General features: G+C 37.1%; 1 long non-coding RNA gene across 1 annotated transcript in view; it reads right to left on the bottom strand.

Annotated features, from left to right (window-relative positions):
- Nucleotides 1–1,745: 1,745 nt before the first annotated feature.
- The window catches only part of LOC103159574, a 76,962-nt gene continuing 60,038 nt past the window's right edge, over nt 1,746–18,669 (bottom strand). Inside the window, exons 2-4 of the long non-coding RNA XR_003480226.2 lie at nt 8,609–8,696; nt 7,590–7,678; nt 1,746–5,933 (exon numbers count right to left, since the gene is read on the bottom strand). This is a non-coding gene — a long non-coding RNA (uncharacterized LOC103159574). The remainder of the gene's footprint in view (nt 5,934–7,589; nt 7,679–8,608; nt 8,697–18,669) is intronic.

Consider the following 18,669-nt stretch of genomic DNA (forward strand, 5'->3'; position numbering starts at 1 on the left):
GAAAAGGCGAAAGATTTATAAGATCTGAAGAGAATCCAGCCTCACTAGGCCTGGGCAGGAGTTGGGAAATGGGTTGGGGGTTTGGCGGGGAGAACATGGGAGGATGGGAGGGTGAGGGAATGGGGGTCATGGATATGTAAATATGAGTAGCAATTAAAGAATTTAAGTAAAATTTAGTCAATAGAATTCAGTGTTGGCCAATAAGATTGGAACTCCATTACCAACTACATTTTAAAAAATATTTTCTTTGAGTTATAGAAGTATCTTTGCATAGTGGCTTATATAAGCTTTAGAAATCTATGTAAATTTATTTAAAAATGTAACTATCTCTAATACAGTATATAATGATTATTTCTGAAGAATACCATTTATAAAGTGTTCTTACTGATTAAAATCAGAATTTTTAGTTTTTCCAAGTAAAGTAATAAATGATAAAAATAATCATAATAAAAATAGTGTATTTTATAATCTTTATCAGCTAAATTTTTTATTTTCATTCTCATAGAAATGTTCTCAGTGGAGAATTACTCTCCATGACAATATGAATATGAATGTAAATATTTCCATCAATTATGGTCATATTAAAAGTAGTGTATTTGCAAGTGTTAAACCAACACTAATATTAGGACAATATTTTTTATTCACCTAACACAATTAGCTATTTTATATTCTCAAAGTTTGCATTGAAACATAGGCAAAACAGAAATATTATAATTTCCATTGTATCTTTAATTCACACACATTGTTTCTTATTAAAGAAATATATCAAATGAATCTTTTAGAAATTTATTGAATGACTTGACACAAGCTTGTCAGCTACAGGGTTTGTATTCTGGATGTAGAGTAAGGGCAGAAAAGAAACACAAAAAGTAACATATTTATTAACTTTATTCATATTCATATTCTGTAAAAGGACTGCGTGTCTCCTTCCTACCTCACCAAATGTATCAAAAGATCCCTCATTCTTTGAGTCCTCTCAAGCTTCCTTAAGGAAAAAACTAGGCAGTGAGAAATCACAAGAGCCTGTTCTATAAGAGCCACTGGATCTTCCATATGAGATCCTGACAAGGGCGTGCAGCATCTTCAGAATTGTAGTCCCTTGGCTAGGAGAAACAGAGAATCTCGTAAGAGCTCCAGTTCTTTTGGTCGCCCTCTCCTTCTCTGTTTCCCTTGTAGCAAAATGTTTCCACACATCTTTCTTTTGAGTCCTCCATCCCTGTCTGCCTCAGATCCCACTGCTGTTGTTACTCAGATGGAACTTGCCTTCTATCCATCCCCTTTTATTCCAGTTGAAACTCCAGGGAAGTGTTCAGATCAGAGAGTTTACGTGGCATGACGTTTTACTTACCAGCGTTACTTAGACTTTTGTTTTTAGAAGATATTGAAAGTAAGCACAGATAGAAGCAGGAAATTATTGGGCTCTTAGAGTAATTTAGGCTATGAAAAGCACTGATGTGAACCACCGTGATGGCTGTTTGGGAAATGAGAGATGATTGGAGATGGAGTACATGTTTAGTGTCTTACTTCCAAGATATGCTGACTGTGTGGAATGAGAAAGAGATGAGTTGGTTCAATAAGATTTTTAGCTGAGGATGAAGTTTCCATAATTGACCTGAGTAATACAAAGGGCAAGGTAAAGCTGAGGTGGGAGATAGGTTCAGATTAATTTTACATATATTTGGTTTGAGATATCTATAACACTTTATTGGAAGTGAGCTGTCAGAGACATAGATGTACACATATGGTTCCTTTTAAAAGGTCAGAGTTTATTGAGCAATAAGAAATTCTGAGTCATATCAGTTTCATTGATTATAAATCACCAAACATTTTTAAATCGTTTATCTTTGTAATATAATATAATTACATCATTTTCTCCTTCCCATTTCTCCCTCCAAATATTCCCATACACCCTTCCTTGCTCCTTTTGAAATTTATGCCCCATTTTTCATTAATTGTTGTTACATGCATATGTGTGTATGTGAATTAATAAATATAACCTGCTCAACATGTCTAACATTACCTGTATGTATATTTTTAGGAATGTCAATTTATATTGCATAACCAATTAGATCATCCCTTGGGAAGATTTTTGTCCAATTCTCACTATTCCTTTATTCCCTGTGGTCCATTATGGATGGCTGAGGTGTTCTAACCTTTTCCTCATTCTCTTCGGCATGGCTGTTGTTTCCTTGGTTCAGCACATGTTTAGACAGTCATGTTGGTGAGGTTTTACGAATATAGAATATAGTTCTATGATTACTAGGGGAATCAGTTTAACAGAACATTCTCAGATCCTGTGGCACTTAAAAATCTTTCTTCCCCTTGTTCCCAAATATTCTGTGAACCTTAGATGTGTAAGATATTCTGTAGATGTATCCACTAGGACTGGGGTCTATAACTCTGCATTTTTATTGATGGTGCTTTTCTGTAATGGTCTTTCTCTATTGAAAAGGGAAGTTTTCTTGAGTTTTGAGAAGTATAAATTATCTGGGTTTATAAGGACAAACATTTCGAGTGTAGGTAGAGATTATGATGGCTTTGTAAAATGGTTGTGGGTCCCTTGCAATATTCATGACTTAATTAGCTCTGGTTGATTTTTGAGTATCTGGTATGATTTACCTCCTCTTGAGTGGGTCTTGTGTCCAATTAGAGAGTCATTGGTTACCACCAAGTTATATTTGCCATTACTGCTAACTTGGGGTTAGCATAACAAGCTGGTCTTTGTTGCAGTTCATTGATATAATACGTTGGTTGGTAAGAATAGAGGTTGTCTCCTTTACAAACTTGCATAGCAGCTTTTGGTACCATGAGAGTTTATCTTCAGGGTGAAAGACATCTTGTCAGTGCTGCATCAATGGACTCTGGGCTTTGTGTCTGACATGCATGGTATTTCATTTCAACAAGGACATAGCCCCCACCTCTTGGGAACAGCGAAAGACAGTAGAAATACCCTGCAATGTTTTGGGCATCCCTTGAACAATGTGACCAACAGCTCAAAAGAGGGCCCTTTACGTTTACTCTTGGAGTTTTCCTTAGATAGTCTTCAGCTCCTGGAAGGAGCTTTGTCATCCCAGATGAGAAAATTTCATTACAAATGAATATGCATATTTATAGACACTTATGTGTATATATAATTCTTATATAACAACATAATATGGTGATTTTATATAGGTAGTTAATAGTATAATTCCTTATGACATTTTTAGACATCCTTTTCATTATTAATCCATCTCCATCTTTATTCCACATTTATCTCTTTTCCCTCTTCTTAATTATGAATTCCTTACCCCATTTCCTCTGTCAGGTCACATATACCCAACTATTATTCCTTCTATTATCCCCCACTCCTCTAACCTGGTAATGGACACTTATTATTTTATTCCAGGATATGTACTCACATTTGAATATTTGAAGCTAGAATTCCTTAATAAAAAGGAACATGTATTTTTCTTTTTTCTGGGTCTAAGTTACCTCACTCAATATCATCTTTTCTATTTCCATCCATTTACCTATATTAAGTTCATGATTTCAATTGCCTTACAGCTGAGCAGTAATCTGTAATATATATGTGCCACATTTTCATTATACGTTCGTCAGGTGAAGGGAATTTCAACATTTTCCATTTTCTAGCTATTGTGAATAAAGTGAAAAGGAACACAGCTAAGCAAGCAAGTATTTATGCAGAAGGATGTAGAGTCATTTGGGCATATGCTAAGCACCAAGCACTCATAATTTCATTCCAGACTCATGGCTTTTGACAGCACAGTTTCTCTTCTTCTAATCTTAATTATTAGGATTAATTCTCAAGGCATACATTATACACTGGACCATAATAGATAGATGACAATGTGGCTACAAATAGGTGACAGTTGGTGCATGAGTCCCAGGGACTTGAGAGAAGACAAAATGCAGAGAACTGACATAGTGATGTCAAGAGAGTATAGTGGGGGGTTAGATACAAGCACATTTACCTTCTGTTCAGGGCACAGAAGTCAGTCAGGATACACAGTAGATTCAAGGTAAAACACTGATTCTTTGCATATTATGTCTGCATGAGTGGTGTCTCTAGAAGGTCATACCAAGCTGGAGATTTGGAATATCTGTCTGGCTTGTTTGAAAAGTTCATGTCTGCTCTCCCTCTTGTGATTTTAAAGGAGGCATTGTGTTTGTGCAAGCCTGTCTTAATCTGAGATGTTTATAGATGGGAATATTTTATTTACATCAAAAAGCTATGTGTCAGTTGCAGCACCGTGGTTTGTGTTAGAAAGATTGTTTATTGTTTACTTTCCAAAATAGTATATGAGTCATCCTGCCTCAGCATTTGCATTATAAAAGGAGAAAATTCTTGCCTTATAGAAAGAAGTCACTAAAGACAAGACACAGTTTGCAAGCTAACACTCTCTAACCTATGATGTAAATTAGAGCAGGCTCTGGCTTAATGTCTATAGAGAACCAAAGTAGATGTTAGGACAATCATCTACTGCTCAGGAGAAGCATTTGAAATTGGGGAAAATTTGAGATTCCTCTCCAATTAGTCCATTTAAAGACATAGAACTCTTGCTCCACCTGCCTACCCCCACAGATACTCAAAGACTAAGAATAAGAACTATAACACTATTTCAAAGATACATTAGAAATGAGGTTCAGAAAAGGAAGAAAAGGGGAGAGTACAGCCAATCAACAATGTTTCCAAGATTTGGCAGGCAACAGTGTGAGTCTGTAGACATGACTACCAGACTTAATAAATACAAGTCATCAGTGATTATGACAGAACTACTTTATAGTGTGGTGCTGACAAAAAGCCTAAGGCTAAAGGTTAAAAGGATGAAAGAAAATCAATTTGAAGCTGTAGATATCAGCAACTCCTTTAAGGACTTTGGCCTCAAAACAAGGGTTCCTAAGATGTAAACAGTTATACATTAAGAAACGACTCTTGCTGCCATCTCAAAGAAGGGAGTGTCAGGAAATAACATTTTATAGTATTTTAACAATATACCAGGATGCATTATTTGATGACAAAGTCAGAATTAGCTTAAAGCTAATGCCATCATTGATAGACATATTTTTGGAGGAAATTCTATATTTTGTTAAATAAAACTAAATGCTTAGGATATTGGAATAATGCAAGAACTAATTATTGTTGCAATGTGCAGGATAAATAAATTCAAGAAATAAATATCTAGAGAAGTCCATGTTTTTCTTCAGCTAAATCACTTTTCAAGTAAGTGAAGGCTTCAGAGTTAGTTGAAAGACTGGATTCCTTCAGAATTGTCTATTATCAGGCATTGCTAATGTTCTATTCATGAAATATTCATATAACACCTACCATATGCCAGAAATTCTTCTAAACAAAGGGAATACATTGTAAATAAAGTGACAATGTTCCTGTTCTTGAAAAGATTGTGAAGTGTCTGGGGAAAAGAGCAATCAAATAACAAATTTCAAGTATCGGAGCACTATAGAAAGGTAGTTATTTCCCTGCCTGGGAAACATGAACCCCACTAAGATATTCAGTAAAGTCTACTTACATTTAGGTGCCCTTTAAAACAGTAATTTTATAGTTATGTTTGCTAAAAGGTATGAGAGAGAGAGAGAGAGAGAGAGAGAGAGAGAGAGAGAGAGAGAGAGAGAGAGTAAACTGTATTTCCTTGACCAGCTGTCATGTCTGTGTATGGTCATCTTATTATTTGACGCAAGATGTAGTCACTGTGGGTAGTGCCATCCCTCGGTGCATGGTCCTGGGGCATAGGAGAATGAATAACCTTGTGATAATCCAGTTAGTTAGTGAGCTGCATTCCTTGTTGATTTCTGCATATGCCCTTTGTCTGTGAGTTGTCTAGTTGGAGGTAATACTGAACAGAACAGAAGCAGTCACACCTTCAGTTTTCTACTGTGAAATCCTGTCCTGAATTCCGCAAATGTTGGACTGGGAGCTGGAAGTATAAGATTAAATACATTATTTATTCGCTGCATCTGCTATTGTTGAGAACATATTATCACAGAAGCATAAAGGAAACTGGAACAAATAGGCAGAAGATAAAAAGGAAGAAGAAAAAGAAAAACTCAAAGTTTTATTTGTGACTTCTTTGAAATTGCAAAGTGTCTTTAAAGAGTCAAGAAGTAAACTTTTTAAATGTATTTACTTTTCTTTTTAGATTATACTATAATTACATAATTCACCCTTGCCTTTCCTTCCTCCAAACCTCCATATATCCCCCTCCTTTTTCAAATTCATGGGCTGGCTTTTTATTAATTTTTTTCATATATATATATATATATATATATATATATATATATTGCATATATCACAAAGTACTTACTGAGTTCCAGCTGTGTTCATAAACACATTTTGAAAATTTGATGGTTCAATGAATCCTTCATTGGCATTATTCACAATCTGTAACTCATAGAGATATTTAAGTAGGGTTTTAAGGAATCAGATCAAATATTAATACCACTTATTCCAAAACCCAGGGCCAGGCCAGCAAAGCACGTGGTAGCACAGCTGCCAATAAGGCCAATAAGGCACACCCCTCTACCATTCTCATTTATGTTTTTATTTTCAAGTCTCAGAATTGCTAATACTGTCCTAGATCCCATAACCATATAAAGTAGAACGTCTAATTTTGTTAGTCTATTTTCTCATGGATTCTTTGTCCATTTCTTTTATGCCAAAATGTTTTATTTTTGTTCTGACTATTCAGCATTTAAATATTGGAGTTTTTTCCTAGGACTCTAGATGGTTTGTTTATTCAGTTTTGATGTGGTTTGTAACATCTAGGTGTTTTTCTGTGACTTCTGACACTGCATTTTACTTTAATGTTCTAAACTCCACGCAGCAACATATTTCTGATTCCCCCACATATGTGTGTGTATGCTGAAAGAGAGAAATCAATAATTCAGGATTCAAATTAATATGTATATCATATTTCCCATTTCATTCTGTCTGATTACAGATGGTTGAGACACACACAAATGCTGTTTTAAACTACTTCAAATATTTAAATATGACATTTTACAGGTCCAAATTGTATACCTCAAGGGAAATTTCTATTTTTTTTTTAGGTTTTTCAAGCCAGCAGAAATTAACAATGATTTTAATAATACAAAGAGAGCTATAGAAAAGTTGTGTGAAACTAATACAGATGATTGATGGCAGAAGCTTAGCCATTGTCAGTCTTAGCCACTAGAAAATATGTTGTTACTGGCCAGGCATGAATCAATAAACACGCAAAAAAAAATTTTCATACTGTAGGAAAACAAAGCCTCAATGGACCTGAGAGCTGACCTAGAGCATGCGCAGTAGATAGTTCATGACAGCCAGCCTGGGTCTGCCAGAGGGCCTTGACAACAGCATACCAGAGAAAATGTCGACCTATGGACAGTGGATATGTCACCTCAGCAGATGCCAGCTCAGTGGATCTCCATCCCTGGGGCACGGTTAGGGAAGTACATAAGGCTTACTCCTTCGTGGAATGAACTGAGCTTGTTGTTTCAACTTATTCAGATACCTGTGTGGTTGGTGTCACTCCTACTTTTGCCCACCCACAAGGGACATCCATCAGGATACAGCAACAAGATACACTTACCTTTATGGCTGGGCCTTTTGTCTGCTTCCTGATGTATGATTCGAATGCATACTTTGCAGCATTATGTAAATAGACCTGGTACAGGAATGCTGAACCATCAGAAATAATAAAAATAATAAAGTCAGTAAGAAATGATAAGTATTTTTGGATAAAAGTAATCAATAGACCCGAAAGTCCTATACTTAAAGTCAGAATTTAAATTTTGTCTGTATCAATAGCTTTGTGCTGTGTATTGTGCACCGAAGCCATTTATTGTGACATTGAAGTTTTCTGAGTAGATTAAAAGCGTGATAACTCCCAAAATTTATTGCTTTCTCTGAGAAAATCATTTATTCACAAATAACAAAGGCATGGCTGAGCCTTCATCTAATATACATATATATTGTTTCTTCCTCAAATAGTTCTCGAGTTTAAAATAAAAATTTGAAGACACAAATATTAGTATTTACATAAAGACAATTGAAGGAAATAACTTGCTGAGCACAAAGGATTTGAAGAACAAATAAAAGTGAAGACAGAGTAGAAAAGGATGCAAAATGAAAATGTAATGGAAGTGAGGGGAAAGTAAAACGGATCAAGTTAGAAATGGAAGACTCTAAAAGGTAATATAGTGAAGACGGCGTTCTTAAAGAAATGATCTTTTGTCTATAATGTATTTGACCTTCTAGCTGTACAAGTTCCTTCTCATCTCTGCCACTTGCACCAAATGACTTTAGAACAATGGGAAACGTAACTGGAAAATTACATTTTTTTTAGGCCAAAATTGGTCTAAAGACCATTTCAAAGTCTTGTCATGGGGCTCTGGCATAAAGCTCCCATCTCTCTCTTCCATCCTCAGAACAGTCCTTCCTTTCAATTGCACAGCAAGACTGGAGGGTTCTCGGAATTTCCTAAAATACTTCGAAATCACTAGTCTCTTCCACATCCAGTTGTTGTAATCTCACTTTAGACATTTCTTTATGTTCACCAAGTGTGAGAGATTATTAAGGGAAATCTGTAAATAAACCAGTAGCACTCACAAATTTCTGTATGTGGTTCCATAGCTTCTAATGACTGTTGCTTGAGAATCATCCACGATGGTGAGTCATCTGTGACTAGTGGACAAGCCTGAAATGGGATGATTTTGGAGTTATAATTGTCTCATATTCCCAAGGATACCCTGCCAAAGCAAGGCAGCTGGGTGCTCTCTTAATTTCTCTTAGGAAACTGGAGATTCACAGTTTATTATCAGTCATGATATTTTTCAGGTCTTACATTATCAAATGAAGAAAAATGTGAGAAATGAGAAATTCTTTCTAGTACTTTAGAGAAAGTGGCAGGGAAAGAGTTATTATTTAGAATAATTTTTGGAAGAAATTACATTTGTAAATTTAAGATGTTATTCAGAATACACTGGTAGCTCCAATTAATAGCTTTTCTATCTTAAAAAGAAAACTATGCGATTTAAATGTGTTATTATCAACTAATAGGTAACTCTATAAAGGTAAATTTCTATTGAAAATCACACTAGCTGGAAAACTGAAAAAAGTCAATAGCTTTCGGCCTCTAGTGCCAGTAGACCAAAGAGCTAGAGTATCAGCGCCACCTAGTGGAAGAATTGCAGCATTGACAAAATGGATGATAAACTCTATGCAAGCTTGCCCTGCTCCCTAGAAGGCTATAATCTACTTTTGAAAAATTACAGCAATAATCGAAAACTTTAAGAGAAGGATGTGATGAATAACTCCAAGAAAACAATACCTTACAGACAGAGTAGAACTGATGCATTTATGAACTCACCGAAGCTGGTAGCATTATAAGATCTGCATAATTTTTAAGCAAGACAACAACCCAAACTGAGGAAGGGAAGTGGATGGGGAGTACACAGCCAGTCAAAAGCTACTTCCAATTGATAAATATTCGCGAAGGAAAAGTATGTTTTGTCCAATGGAGTGTCACTGGGTGTGTCAACCTCACACCAGGTCAGGCTCAAAGCCCAGGAGTAATTGGCCAAGACACAATGAATTTTGTGGTGTTGTGTTTTTGTGTGCTTTTGTGTTGTTTTGTAATTGTATTTTGTTTTGGGTTTCAGTTTTGTCTTTCTGTGAGTTGTGGTATGTGTCTTCTTTGTTGTTTTTTTCATTTTTAGAGAGGTTTAGGTGTGTAGTTGGATGGGTAGGGAGACAGAGGATTTGACACAAGATGGAGTAGGCGAAAGAACATGACCAAAAATTGTATGAAAAAAATTAATCCATCACAGTATATACCTTGACACATCAAGTGGTATCTTTATTGCATATGATTTTATGCAAACCATAGGGTAAGAGAGTTGTGATTGTTTGCTGACACTAAAAATTCTAAGTGTTATGGCAAGAACCAGTTTGTCAAGTAATATGTAGAGAGTAAAACAACTTTATTTTTGCTCTGGGCATTTTTCTCCATTTGTTTTCCTATAGAGTTATTTTAAAGTTCTCAAGAACAGTTAGTCCAGGGGAGAGACCCAAGTGCCTCAGGACACCACATCATCTAATTCCTTATCAATACCCATCTACTTTCTAAACACCAAGAGTGCTGAAGAAGAAGAAAGGGTTTTGTTTACAGCCTGAAAGTAGGCATGCAGTTGTACAGCTGTCTTCTTGGAGGAATGTGGAAGCAGTAGTTTGTTAAGCAGCATTCTCACTACACACAGCTTTGAACTTAGTACGGTGTTTAGTAAGCCATTGCTACACATATGAATACATACATGGTGTCAAATCTCTGTTTAAGAAACTTCATTAAACATGTTTTACAGCAGATGTATGTTTTGTGCCTACATGACTAATATGATGTTATGCATGTCAACATAACACACAGGATAAATAAAATGAGGCTTCCTAATTATTTCACAAACAATTCTTTCTTGCATTTGTCTGATGTTTTAACTATACATCTCATTATTTCATAGTAATGACATAGTGTGAAGGAATTATAAAGATGACATTTCTTACATTGACCAGTAATTATGTGGCAATTTTGATGTTTTATTTGATTGTGAATGCATTTGCATGCTTTTATTATATTATTATCTTACTTGGTTTTTTAATTTTTGGCTATAACCTGAAATATTATGGCTCAAGGATTTTCATGGTAAACTCTTTAGGAGTGTATAATGTAACTTATTATGGGCAATTGTGTACTTACTATTCTTCTAAGTTGATTATTATTAGAATATTAGCTATGTTAATTATATGATAATTTAAAATAGCAGAACCTGGAAAAGCTGTCGCTGCTATTGATGCATAACATAATGCCATTATTGTTATATATATATATACATATATATATATATATATATATATATAAATTTGAATTTTTTGGAAACTTTAGATGTGCTGTCAACTTTGGAAAAAAGTATCCCAGTTTACCATGTTGAGTTGGCATTGTAAAAAAATTAACAGCCATATTGGTCTAGAAATGTTGAACTTATTTTTTTCCATCTGTACAGGGGTAATGCACTATATTTATTATATAAGATCTTATAAAAAAAGGATTTGAGAGCCCATCCTATGTGAAGAGATGCTCACTTGGCCTGGACACATGGGGAAGAGCCTAGGCCTGGCCCAGGATGATGTGGTAGACTTTGGGGAGCCCCTTTTGAGGGCCTTACCTTGCCTGGGGAGTGGAGGGGGGATGAATAGGGGCAGGTGGGATGTTGGGGGGAGGGGAGAGAGAGGGAGAAGGGATTGACATGTGAAACAAGCTTGTTCCTAATTTGAACTAATAAAAAATAAATAAATAAATATTATTCAAGTACAGACAAAAAAAGAAAAGAAAATAATTGAGCTATCTAGATGATATATAACCATATACCAGCAATTTCATCTGCTAAGCTGCAGCTGGGTAGCACCATCTATCTACTGACTAAGGGCCTTCAAGTGAGCCTCCATTTTGTAGAGGATCTAGGACCATAAAATCTTAAACTCAGAAAGAGTTTTATTCTCAATTAAAATCAATTAATGACAGCTACATTCTCGACTCTATTCATATCACAAGCAGCCCATATACAGTTCCCTTCAGTCATGGCAGGCTGCCTCCTACTATATATCTGATCTGCTGCTCTTTCCCTGCACTGTGCTGTTTGTTCCATCTTTTGTTAGGAAAGACATTCTTCAGTTGAGGGGCATCTAGGTTGCTTCCAGGTTCTGGCTATTACAAACAATGCTGTTATGAACATGGTTGAACATATGTCCTTGTTGTATGAACATGCACTATTTGGGTATATACCCAAGAGAGGAATGGTTGGATCTTGAGGTAGATTGATTCCCATTTTTCTGAGCAACCGCCATACTGACTTCCAGAGTGGTCTTACAAGTTCACACTCCCACCCGCAATGGAGGACAGACAAACAGATGAGGACAATGGAAAGAAAGTAGGCTTGAATTCTGGTTCTTGAGCTCACTTGTCTTGGATTTTATTGTTACAGCTCAGTTACCAGATAATATGTGCGCATGCGCGTACACACACACACACACACACACACACACAGAGAGAGAGAGAGAGAGAGAGAGAGAGGCATGCACACACTGGTGCCCACTCAGAAACACCCATATATAAACACACATTTGAATGCACACCTATGCATATACTCAGACAAATTTAATATTTACAATCACAATCATTCCTATTATCCTCACTTCACAATGAGGGTCCTCAGCCTTGCTCTTTAATGCATTATTCATTACTTCATGTATGACTGAATCTGGTGTTTTTCTAAGGCTTTACCACTCCTTTGCAAAATCAATTTATTTTCCCATCCTTAGCTTCAAGCTTCCATTGCTGAGGTCATATCAATCCTCAGATCAAATTCTCTTGCAATTAATCACCTTTCATTTTAAAATTTGATTTTTTAGAATTTCACATAAGTAATGTATTCATATAATTTCAACTCTGCATTTTCCCCTCCAACTTATTCATCAATCTAATCCTTCAAAACTATATATTTGCTTTATTATTTATACATAAATGCACATGTGTGTGTATAAAATACCCAATTCTGAGTCCATTTAATGTTATGTATGTATAAGATGTGTGTGTGTGTGTGTGTGTGTGTGTGTGTGTGTGTGTGTGTCTGTGTGTGAGTGTGTGTGTGCATTTGGGGATTTTCACTGGGACCAAATAACCTAGCAAGAGGCTCATATATGGGAGGACAAATTCTCATCCCAAAGCAACAAAGCCTATTGCTGCTGCCTTCGTTTACCTACAAGAACTTTAAGGTAATACCTTATTGCTGAAAATATAATATACTTTGGACATAGGGCTTAGAGTAGTTGGGGAAGGACTTTATAATCTGACAAGGAAAAAAGCCATTAAAAATCTTACCCAGCTGTAAAGCTAACAAACCACAAAAACAATACTACAAGGTATCTCCAAGGGCACAATGGTAATATTTTACCTTATGAGTAACCAATCACAACTGGATTGTACTAAGGCCACTTTATTAAATGGGATTTATGACTAATATTCTAATCCTATCCAGATGCCTGGGGCTTATTAGGTCATGGTCCCAAGAGGAGAAACTAATAGTGCCATATTCACAAGACAGCATAATTTCAAGTGCATTCTAACTATATATCACTACATCCACAGACAAGACATGTGTAACTTTTAGCCCTCACCTATGAAACTTCTTTTCATGATAGATAGGCATCCAACTCATAAGCCACAACTGACCAAAATATAGAGAACCACTGACTGAGAAGTGCTCATCCCAGCATGTTACAGCTTCAATATAACCTCCACACATATGCTCAGGCAAATTTTGGAAGACAGAGTGAAAGTGTTCTGTGAAATACAGGCAAGGACTTCTGGTGAGAATTAATATGCAGGGAGTAGCACCCATGATACTTTAGTGATACGAGCTACTAAACAAGATCTTCACAATTAGAATCCAGTTACATCTAATTTGGATGTGAGGAATTTTAGGAGACTCCTCCACTAAATCAAGACCTATATGCATAAATTATTTCCAAGTATTATTACCAAAACCACATTTTACTTCGCTAGTCAAACAGTATCTGCAATTATTTACAGTTCTTAATGCGTAAAAAACAGAAATTGGGCCTCATTTGGTCATTCGCTTGACCAAAAATCAAATTGTTTATTCTATTGAGTAAAGTCCTTAAGATCTTATATATCTAGCCTTTCTAAAAGTTCATGTCCTCTTCACAAAAATGGAGCCCAGAGAGCATTTGATATGTCAACCACATTTCTGACTTGATCTTTAAATAACTACACTCTTTCTGAAGTGTTTTCCTAAAATACTTACAAAGAATTCTCTATCATTTTATGATGACGTGAAGTCATTTAATCATTGTCTTTCCTTGTCAATATTTTACCTATTTCCTCACTTACTGTTTCCATGTATTTTTAAACTTTCATCATGAAAGTTGCACTTAGAGGGAAATTATACCAATAATGTATGGAAATGTCAAAAGTTCAATTTAACTAAAAAAGATTTAATGGGTTAAAGGCTTTTCACTGACTCTGACATAACTGAAAAGAGGTACATAAACTATAAATCACTCTAGAGATAGACTTATCTCATCTTCATCCAGGTTGTAGCATTAGAAGTGTAATCTTTACCCATCATCAAGAAAACTTCTTGAAAAGACACAACCAAGCAAAATGCAGAATTGAGGAACCCAATACCAATAGATACATCTACAAAATATGACCACATCTATTTTATTTTATTTTTTTATATTGCAGAGGAGCAGGAAGTAAGACTGTAAGAACTAAGGATGTGGCAGTTTGCTGTGAGGTTGTGTCTTTTAGAGACATCAGAAGTCTCATCAAAGTGACTGCCCAAGCATGAGGTGAACAAGGATGACACCACCACGAATGAACATGCTAGTATGCATGTAGGAAAAAACATGAGGCAAAAAATTGAGAAAAGCTGGGAGTGTGAAAAGAGGTCCATCAAAGGAAGAGTACTCTGATTGACATCCCTGAAAATATACATACAAATAACATACTATAGGCAAAACAGGTTGTAATTAGGAATATATATATATATATATATATATATATATATATATATATAAACAATTTTTAAAAAAAGAGACCAGAAGTGTTCTATAGGACTTTTTGGAGGGAGAAAGGCAAAGTGTATTTAAATTAAAATTTCAAAAATTAAAAACTAAAAAGAACATGCTACTTAAATATGGAAACAAACCACTCTACATATGCTTGTTCCACTGAATTTCCATTTCTTCTAATCTTCCTTGTCTATCCCTTCCTCTCCTGCCTCTCCACCTACTTCTCACCCCATCTCTCTCCTCCTTTCATTATGAATACCAGGCTGTTCTTTAATATATGGTAAATTCCTGCCTCTGTCTTCTGAGTGTTAGGGTACAAGCATACACTACCACACCTGATGCCTATTTTTAATGTGGACTAAAATTTTTATCTTATATATAAATCAGTCATTAGAACTTGCTCATTTTTTCCTCAGCTACATCCCATTTTAACTTAGAAAATTTATTTTTTATTACCTCCCTCTTGGAATAGTATTTTTTTAAATTATCAGATCATTTAACTCAATCAGATTTCTCTCTCTCTCTCTCTCTCTCTCTCTCTCTCTCTCTCTCTCTCTCTCTCTCTCTCTCTCTCTGTGTGTGTGTGTGTGTGTGTGTGTGTGTCTCCAGACAGAAGCTTTCTTCAACAGAATCAAGGGGCCAAAAGCTTAGAAAGGGATTCCTGTTCCTTTTAGAGAGGGTTCCTGACTCAGCATTAGCAGCAAAAACTTCATGGTTCTTTTACGAGGCTCCATTACTAAACATGCGGTGTTTATGAAAAGCTGGTGGCATACTTATTGGTGGCAGTGGTGAATGAATCTCAAATCTGTACAGTATGCTTCATGGCAAATTTAGCTTTTATTTATACAGGAAAAAAGGTTTATAGGCAGTATGTTCCAAGCTGCTTGTTGGCAGCATAGGCAAGTGTCAAGACAGTGAGCCACAGCACTCATTACTGATGGTAAATGTACCCACACCATGGAAAGCATGCAGCAAAAAGGTCTGCTTTAATTTTAGCCATGTTGCTTAACTAATAAGACTCATGTGATCAAAAAAAGATATAGATATACAGTAAAGACAGATTAAGAGGAAAAAAAAAACTTCTAAAGGGTTTTCAATGTTTTTAAAATATATGTAGGCTTGCGTGAGAAAAGAAAAAAGTTAAAGTACTTTAAAATAAATAGAATAGTTGGGTGAGGTGGCACAAACCTTTAATCCCAGCATTTGGGAGACAGACCCAAGCAGATCTCTGTGATTTCAAGGTGTATAGAGTAAATTCCAGGACAGTCAAGGTTACACAGAGAAACCCTGTCTTTCAAAAAAAAATGAAATAAAAAAGGAAAAGAAATAGAGTAATAAAAAAGCCACATAATAAGATGAAAAGTATACAGAGAGTCTGGATACTGTATGTTATTTTGTTGTCTTTGAATTGTTGGATTGCTGAGGAAGGTGCAACAGCTGCTAAAACCCATTTGATTATAAATATTGCTAGATTAATCAAATTATATAGTTTAAAAATGCCTCAACTTAAACATTTAAGTCTAAGAATATGTTATTTTGTAAAAGAGTTTCTCCTTTTTTTTTCCCACAGAAATTGAAAAGCTGTGGACACCTTCTAGACTAATATGGTTTGATCAAACAAGACCCCCTGAAGATTTGGCATGGGTGATCCAATATCCAACTTCCCCCAAAACCTCCTCTTTGCATCTTATTGAGCCTGGCCCTTGAGTAGAGTGGACCTGCCCTGACAGGAAGGCCCATCCTTGTGGGGAGCCACAGCCCCAAGATGGCGCCTGGCTGGATGCCAGGGAGACCGAGCTTAGCTGTAAACAAGCCTTATTTGGAAGCGCTTAGTGGATCTGGTGTGCCTTCTCCAGCTGTGACCTATCTGGGATCACCAGGTGGCATGAGCTAATTGGGTAATGAGCTTGATTTTAAGGGCTTGTGGGGTGGGGGGAGGGAGGGTGCTGGGAGAGAGAGAAGCTAATGTACAAGGTTTCTGAATAAACTGCTTGAAGAAGAGTCTTGGTCGTGTTTCTCTTGCTGGTCGAGATAGACTCCACCCGTATGGGAAACCTCTCGGCTCAGAACTTCCTGCAGTCAGGGCAGTCGACTGGTAGGTCCCAGGTAAGTTGGGACTAAGTTAAGGACTTCGGTAAAGAGGCAATAAGGTTTCCGGTAAGGAGCGATAAAGTTCCGGGAACGGACAAAGTAGAAGTAACCAAAAGTGAAAGTATGGGGAATTTGACATCGCAACCCATTTATCTTGCTCTTCAAGAGCTGTTGCACTCTAAAGGGCTGAAACTAGAAAAGGGGCAGGAGGTGTTAGAACAGCTGAAGGAGAAGTGCTCAATGATATCGGAAAAGGACAGTTCTGAAGAGAGTAGTTCAAATTCAGAAGAGGAACTAGAATTGCTAATGAAGAAAATGGAGAGGTCATATTTTCGGAAGCGCTCTGAGTCCTGTGAGGTGGAGCCTACTGCTCCAGGACCAGCCCCTCCTCCATATAACATAACTTCCTCTCCCGGCGGCTGGGGGGGCAGTCCTTTTGCCCGGAGGTATGGAAGGGAGACATGAGTTGTGTTATCCTGTCTTTCAGAATAATGAGGGGCAGAGCTATCATGAGCCCCTTGATTTCAAAATGATTCAAGCGCTTGCTGAGTCTGTCTGCACTTATAGGGTAACCGCAGCTTTTACAACAGCACAAGTTGAAGCTCTTAATCGCCATTGCATGACTCCAAGCGACTGGATGAGCTTGGTGGGAGCTTGTTTATCCTCTGGACAATATTTAGATTGGAAAGCCTTTTTAATAGAATATGCCAATGAGCAGGCTGTTGTCAATCGTGCAGCAGGAAACGCAGCCTGGGATATGGACATGCTCCTGGGGCAAGGCTGATTCTCTCAGCAACAGACAGGATATCCATTACAGGTCTTCGAGCAAATTAATAATATAGCAACTTGAGCCTGGAAATCATTGCCCAATAAAGGAGAAGTGAGTAGCAATCTTATTAAGATCATTCAAGGCCCCATGGAACCATTTTCCAACTTTGTTGCCAGAATGGTTGAGGCAGCTGAAAGGGTATTTGGAGATCCCGACGTGGCCATGGCCTTGATAAAACAGCTTGTCTTTGAACAATGCACAAAGGAGTGTAAGGCGGCAATCACCCCCTATATAAACAAAGGATTAGAGGCCTGGATGAAGGTATGCAGGGAGCTAGGTGGACCCTTGACCAATGCAGGTCTCGAGGCTGCGGTCACGCAACTTAAGCAAGCCAGGAAGGGAAGTAAAGGAGCTTGCTTCCGATGTGGAAAGATGGGGCACCTTAAAAGGCAATGCCCTGAAAGTGGAAGCCGGCATGAGCCAGTAACTGGGAACCACCCAAAGCAACCTGGTCTCTGCCCAAAGTGTAAAAAGGGGAACCATTGGGCCAATAAGTGTAGATCAGTAAAAGATATCCACGGTCAGCCTCTGACACAGGGATACAGAGGAGCCCATCTAAAAAACAGGCAGAGGGGGCCCTGACCTCAGGTCCCTCAAATATATGGGGCCATGGAGGACCCTCAAGAGGAGGGATGGCCAACCCTGAGGCCTTTAATTTAATTTCAGATTCCAATTAGTTGTTAATTTAGTGAAAGATTTAGAAGTTGCCAGGAAGGTGAAGGTAAATAGCCCTATTCAGCCATATATAATACAGCTGCAGGAGTTGATTTGGAGGCGTTCACAGCCCTTTTATATTCAACATATTAGGGCACATTCTGGATTAGCTGCAGCTATAGGAGGCACCACGGCTTAAATAATTTGTCAGCTAATGTAGCCACCACTTTGGATGTGCAGTCTTCCCTTAATGCTCAGTTAAAAGGTGGTATTATGGTTTTGAACCAACGCATTAACCTAGTTCAGGGACAGGTCGATGCCCCGTGGCAGTTGGCACAACTAGGATGTGAGTGGAAGATGATCAGATTGTGCGTGACCTCTGTAATTATTCGTTAGCAGCCAATATGTCTAAACAACTTTCTCAGTATCTTTTAGGTAATTGGTCTCTCGA

Source organism: Cricetulus griseus (assembly GCF_003668045.3).
Source record: "Cricetulus griseus strain 17A/GY chromosome 1 unlocalized genomic scaffold, alternate assembly CriGri-PICRH-1.0 chr1_1, whole genome shotgun sequence".
NCBI classification, from domain to species: Eukaryota; Metazoa; Chordata; class Mammalia; order Rodentia; family Cricetidae; genus Cricetulus; species Cricetulus griseus.